The sequence below is a fragment of the Perca flavescens genome, chromosome 21 (genome assembly GCF_004354835.1).
Source record: "Perca flavescens isolate YP-PL-M2 chromosome 21, PFLA_1.0, whole genome shotgun sequence".
Lineage (NCBI taxonomy): Eukaryota > Metazoa > Chordata > Actinopteri > Perciformes > Percidae > Perca > Perca flavescens.
The window spans coordinates 11,021,113-11,028,362 of NC_041351.1; positions in this window are offsets into that span (position 1 = coordinate 11,021,113).

Here is a 7,250-nt window from a genome sequence, read left to right on the forward strand (position 1 = left end):
AATTGTTTTAATTTTCTTGGCCAAAATGGCAGTACAATTATGTTGCATGAACTGAGGTAGAGAAAGACAAAAGATCTAAAAGGAATTGAATGTTAAAGCACAGCATTTCCACAAAAAGAAAACTGAATTAAAACAAAGTTGCATTTGCCAATTTCATTGAAATGTTAATACTTCTCCAAATCCCTTGCTCTCTGCATGCCATCATGGTGCCCAGACTATTTGGAATTTAGCCACAATGCTCATCCAAAATTAGCAAAATCAGATTTTTGTGTGCAACCAGATGTGTGATTCCATGGCCTCTGGCATATTAACAACCAGCATCAGATGATAGGAACCATGATGACATGATGATATATGAAAGAGTAACCGGAGCCTATGGCCCTCTCTCCTCCAGCTCCATGAAGGTGCCACGATTCCATCTGCAATTTTCCTCCAGCCCCGTGAAATCTGTGAGAAGTTTGCTTTTCCACTCAGCTAGTCTGCACCTTGGTGACAGGCCTAGAGTTTACATCCATGAGGGGCCCCTGGTTTTCATATTACAACATCAAAAATTCCTGCGGCCTTGTTGCACAGTGCTCTGACTGTTCCGAGCTCCTGCCAAGTCCATAGTAACAGACAAGCCTATATTTAGCCGTGTTTATGGGCTGTTGGAAAACGCTTAAAATAGTTAGGAGGGAGACACTTCTATAATGCTGCCCTACAGGGGTCCATCAGACTGGGGACTTAATCTTGGCACTTGAACATGGACATGATTGTTAACTTGTGCGTGTGTGCGTGGCAGCTGTGAAGAAGTTTATAAACTAAATTGAAAAGTCTCTAAAACCTCATTGAATCATTAACTCTCTAAAGGTTGTCAAATAAGATTTCTTTTCTGTTTTGCAAGTGATACAGGAGCTTTTTAGCCAATAGCTATGGGCTCAACTCGAGCCCAAAAAAACCAGCTGTGGACTTTTTAATGCAGGCTTTGCCCCCTTCCTCTTATCTAACAGTTTCAGGTCTCCAACCTTGTCCAGAGGGAAGACTGCAGCTTAAAAAAGTAAATAATCTGGTACCAGGCCAACTCAATACCTACAGAAAACAATGACTGGCAGTCCTCAACATCAAAGATTTAACCCCTAGTCACCTTGATGCAAGCGCTTCAGCAGAGGAACATCAAAACTCCAGCCTGCACACAGAGAGAGACACACAGCTCATATGGATGCCAACCAGCCTTCTACATTTTAAATGAGACTTTGAAGAGCATGTACAAGCAAAAGGCTCAAAAGGAATTATACTAACATGAAAGACACATGGGCGGCACCTTCAACGAAATACACGTTACTGTTGAAATTTTAACTCTCACATTAACATTTTCTTTAAGAAGTAACCCACTGGAGCTTCCTTTCAAACTTGGCTTCAGAGTGAAACAACATGCCATTGTCTCCATCACTATCCTGGGTGCTACTAAGTATATGTTTATAGCCTGTTGTGAAGTGGTCCATTTAATGAATCATTACATAAAATGTTGTGCAAATAAAAACCATACGCAAAAGATGTTGGAACTTGCAAGCGAGCGAGCGATGAAACCCAGACGGGCCGCAGAGGCAATTGCTGTTTAAGCATGGAAGGAATCAGAATTGCTGGAAGCTGAGATAATGATGCTTCATCAGCAGATAAACTGGTGGTATGAACCAATAACATTAATTCCCACTATTGTAAACATAAGAGCGTATCAACACTATATTTAGACTGAACTTTATAGAACCTGTTTGGATTGTGCCATGTCTTTGCTGATTTTATGGATACATATCACAGCCAGATTTTCCACTAGTGGACAGAAAAATATATTCAATGCATCCACGTGCCGGCAATTTTCTTGACAATCCATTCCAGTCCACTGATCCACGCCTAAATAAAAAGTCTATCCCAGTCTAAGCATGGTGTCCGCAACTGCAGAGTAGATCCAGGGCTGCAAAACACCTGCTTCATACACTCAGCAATAACCTTTAACCAGCTGCAAAATCCACAACTAGTAAACATCAAAATTCACTCTGAAAATTGTTTTTCCACATGCAGGAACCATAAGGAGGTGGAAATCCAGGCGTGCACAGATATTGGGAGCAGAAAGGTGGAATCGGTTTTTAGGAGCGCAGTGGGCTCAGAGTGGCGCGGTGGTCCGGGCTCCGTGACCCTTGTGTGTGATGGTGTGAGGGGACTTTTCAGACAGCGCTTCATTTCAAGCCAGCTGGAACAAGTTCCCAGAGCGTTCTTGGCTTATTCACTGTGCTGCTGACAGTGAAGCCAGCACTATGATTGCCTCGCTTCCTCCCGCCCTCCTTCTCTTCTTACACCTATTTGGACGTGAATAGCTTCTCCCGTGAAGCACCGAGAAGCTGATTATGCTGAGCAACACATGCTGGGAGAGCACCAATTACCCTGATGTGCCTTTTCATGTTTGCACATTGTTGGACAGCACATCGGCTGGTGTCCCAGGGGTACACAACAGCACACATGTCTGGAGAGGCAGCAGCAGTGACAGCAGAGGTGACTTTCTCTGAAAGATGACGAGGAAAGATGGAGGGCATCAGTCATGATTGTCACAGGAAATATCATTAATATGAATATCAATACAGGATAACCCAGTGGAATAAACCAACTGTCAGCCTTTCACTGAGTCAAGGTAAAAGCCGTGTTAGAACACCTTTATGTTTCACAATCTATGAACGCTAGTGTCTAAAATGTGAAAAATGCCGATCACAAACATTGGCTTTTGCCGCTCTAGCCGTTGGCCACTCCCTCCCTCACACTGCATGCACACTGACTGAGCACTAAACCTGTTTGAGTGTTGACTCACTCGGATCTTTCACCTGACTCTTTGAATTAACTCATGAGTCGCTCATACTACACGAAACAACACCGTCCGTCTCTCTCTCTCTATCTCTCTCTGCATACACACAAACAGTCCGGTTCTGGTGGTGATTAACGCAGATATGTGCTGTTTAGCACTCATAACGGGCCAGGTGGGTAGCACACTGCCATGAGTCCATGAGGCTAATGTCTGATTACTCCACATTTTCATTGTGATATTTTGTGATTACATTCAGAATCTGCAACATTCTCTGTCAGGTAAATAAGTAAGTTAGTAGTAGGGTATACAGGGGAGTTGCATTTGAAGTGGTTTGGGGTCCTTATACACACACGCACACGCACACGCACACGCACACACACACACACACACACACACACACACACACACACACACACACACATATATATAAAATGTAAAATAATATAAAAAAATATATAAAAACAGGGGTGCAAATAGCATACATAATATTTGTACCAGATAGGGTATTAATAGAACACATTGCTGTGTGCACCGGCGGGGTACGAATAGCATTCATTTCTAATTTCACCAGGGTACGAATAGCACTTCTAATTGCACCAGGGTACGAATAGCATACACTGCTAATTGTACCAGGGGTGCAAATAGCCTCACCCTTAATTTAATCTGAGGACATCATCAGGTTTTTTTTCTTACACTTAATTAGCTCTCTCTAAAACAATATAAGTCTATAACAACTGTTTTCACAGGTTGAGTAGTCCTAATCATGATTACTAAACTTTAATTAATCAACTAATTGTTTACCAATATATTTTTTGTAGCAAATCATTTCCTCTCCATTTTATCCTGGGGTGAAAATCCTGTACGAATGTCATCTTCACACATTAGGATCAACCCTACACAATTTCTGACTCAGCATTCACAAAGTGCTTTTGGTCCGAAGCGATTTACTGCAATAAATAGATGACCCCATGTCAACTCTCTATCAGCACCCACACCTTTGAGATTCCCTGTGCTGCTAATAGCCTCACTGGCACTGAGCTGATGCAGCTTCTCACATTCTCCATAACAGAAAGAGGAAACATGCAAAAGGAGGTTAAACTGCACCATTTAAATTCAGAGTTGGTAAGCTGTAATTTTTTTGCAGCTGTATGCTAAGCTGCAGGATATCTCCATTCCATTTTGTGCATTAAACCGTTTAGTATCCATTTCTGAAAAACAGCAGATGTAATGCTTTTATGCAGCTTTATGTAATGAATACATGATTACAAGTTGCTTTTGAATGCGGATGTGTACATTAGGATTAATTAAAAACAGTTTGTGAGATTTATCCCTGTTAACGTCCTTTAATTAGGGTGACCATATTTTGATTTCCAAAAAAGAGGACACTCGGCCTGGCCTCGAGACAAATCCAGACAGTGGTGATTCTCAGAGGTTAATGAACATGCCTTATTATGCCTCAATTGTGCAAAAATAACTTCTGTAATAAAATAAAATCTGTAACAAGATGTAACAAAATAATAGCTCTCTTTTAAAATAAATAAATAATATGAAATAATGTTCTAAATATGACCTCTTCTGTGTTATAAAATCCAGCTTCAACAAAATATCTCTTAATACCTTTTCAATGTAATAAGATAAATAATAAAGACACTGAAACATATGTGCCAGCTTTGCACACGGTGCACTCCGCCTCCCACTTGTCCGATCCCGACTGGGACGTATGTGGGACATTTTTTTTGCAGTTCAACTGTGAAGCTGCACTAGTCTTGTTTTATGGTTGTAAGTGGACTGATGTTTATACTTGTTTGTGCGTCGAGACGGCGTGTGTGTGTGTGGGGAGTGGGTGATAGAGCGGGGGAGAAGTGAGAGTGACAGCGAGCGAGTCCTACCGACTCTAGAGTCACAGTGAGAGAAACAAAGTGTCTGCCCTGTGTTTTCTGACCACGGTGGGAAATCTTTAGCAGGAAACGCTTCGGCATTTTGTGTGTAATGCTGCTCCGCTGTCTGCCCTGGTCCCTGTCTGTCTGCCCTGGTCCCTGTCTGTCTGCCCTGGTCCCTGTCTGTCTGCCCTGGTCCCTGTGTATGTGCGCGTCGCAGAGCCGCTCACAAGGCAGCCTCTCGGGAATTACGTCATACAACAAAGTAGCCTACCGTAGTATTGTGTTGAGCAAAGTGCCAGTCAATTTAAGTACACGCTTAATGGTCCCATGAAAAACAGTGAAAACCGGACATTTTAATGAATTTATAAACCCCCCCCCGGACTCCCCGGACAGTAGGTAAAAAGTGGACATGTCCGGTCACCCTACTTTAATACAATAAGCTTATGCTGACTCTTGGTATGCATTTGTGCAGTTAATCATATTTGGTAGAATCAATAGAGAGCACGCATACTGTATGTCTGAAATGATTTTCTATAGTAGGTCCAAGGCAGTGATGTCATTCTGTTCATATTTGATAAGATCTCTGTGGGCAATTCATCTCAAAAAGTGATGTTATTGTCTCCACAGGTCACAATTTCAATCAAATAGTTCAGGTGTTCAGCAGATCCACAGTGCCAGTTTTACTTTGGGTTATAAAGCCAATGATTTGCTTTTAGGCTTGTCTGAAAAAATATAAATTTTTGAGGTAGCAGCCGTAAAGCTCTGTGGTGCCTCCCAAAGGGATCCAGCCTAATGCCTCTATCTAACCTCCCGGGCTGAAAAACAATCAAGTGTGAGGTGAAGGTCTCTCCGAGCATCTGCCTCCAATAATAGCATCTGCCTCTGTCTGCTGGAGGCGTGTGAGCAGCGGCCATGTTGGAGGGCTTTACAGGAGTACCATTGGTCATTGCCAGGCCGGGCTCAGAAAAGGCTGAAATGCTCGAAAAGAACCCCAAGTTTAGGCAGTGTTATAACAGCCTAAAGTTATAAAAAAGATCACTGTCAGTTTTCCTGTCAACCACAATATTGAAGCAAAATATGCATTCAAGAATGTACAACAAAGTAAGACTGGGTTAAAAATTGTTTCCTATATCGTTAAATCGTAAAAAAAATCCAGAGATCAATCTTTTAACCGTAAGAGACCTGCGGGCCTGCCAGCGATTTTGGCTGACATTACTGTCTTCAAGAGGATGTAGTGGTTGAAAGCTAATGTGAAGATATTGGTATCATATGAAACTAGTCGACGAGTCTAACCCTGAACTCTGAGTTGATTTACCCTGAGATGGGAAACTGAGTTTTTGGTTCCAGAACAGCTGATTTGAGTTGGTTCAATCAACTGAGAGTAGGTTCCCTCGGAGTTAAGAGCGTGCACCACCACTATAAAAAGGCAGCATGAACAGAGCCATGATACTACGATTCACCATGGCAACAACCACAAACAAACTGTTTGGCGGAAATGCTCATGCGCACATAGAGCGAGTTTGAACATATATTTCGTTAAAAAAGCAATACAGCGGCTGCTGCAAAAGAGAGAGAATTTGCACGGGAGAAAATTGCTTTCAATATAGTGCATTAATATCATATTTAATCAAAACTATCATATTACTGGTGAAATGGTATTGAACCTATAATCTATTTCATTTAGGTGCAATCCTGCGGGCGAAAAAGTCCTAGGCCTACTAATCCCATTCTGAGGCTGCAGCACCATCACTAACAGAATTATAATTAATAATCTTTTATTTCAAAGGGTTTACATCATTCACCTGCAATCCTGTGGAACTCCTTTTAAATGGCTCTCACTGGTTTGTGTCCAGGGAACACTACAAAAACGTCTAAAACACGTTTCAGAGCGAGTCACACTCTTCTGACGGCACTTTGCTACAGTGGCTTTACTAATATGCTCCGCGTCACCAATGTCGTAAAGAAAACTGCCGTTTGCAAAAAAAAGTAATGTGACACAAGAATCTGCTGGGATGTATGAGCATGTCCACGATGGGTGACGTTAGTGATATGAGGACAGATAAGGTTATGTAGGCTACATAACTGATAGACTGGGAAGAAAAATGAGACCGCTCAAATAGGTAGGCTAGTATCTGGAAATAAAAATACATCTATAGTCAGGGCCTCAATATCATCTCCCGACGTATGTTTAACTCCCTGAGAAGGAATACAGCTTCTTCATCAACAGGATCGTCGACAAAAGGAAATGCCATGTTTGAGAAACTGCCTAACACAGTTAATCAACCAACCCTGGTTTTGTATTCATGCAGATAACAAACTGCACAAAAATGCGCCTGATACAGACTGAATGAATTAATAAGGAAATAAGAGAGTGATGTGTCAGAGGGAGGAGACAGAGAGAAACTCGAGGTTTATTGAAGAAAATCTGCTCCCGACCTGGTTAGGTTCACAGGCTCAGTTACCATAGTAACTGGCGCTGAGGTTAGGTTACCTCTCTTTCTAACAAACTCAGAGTTTTCACTAAACCTGCTTTCTGAAACGGA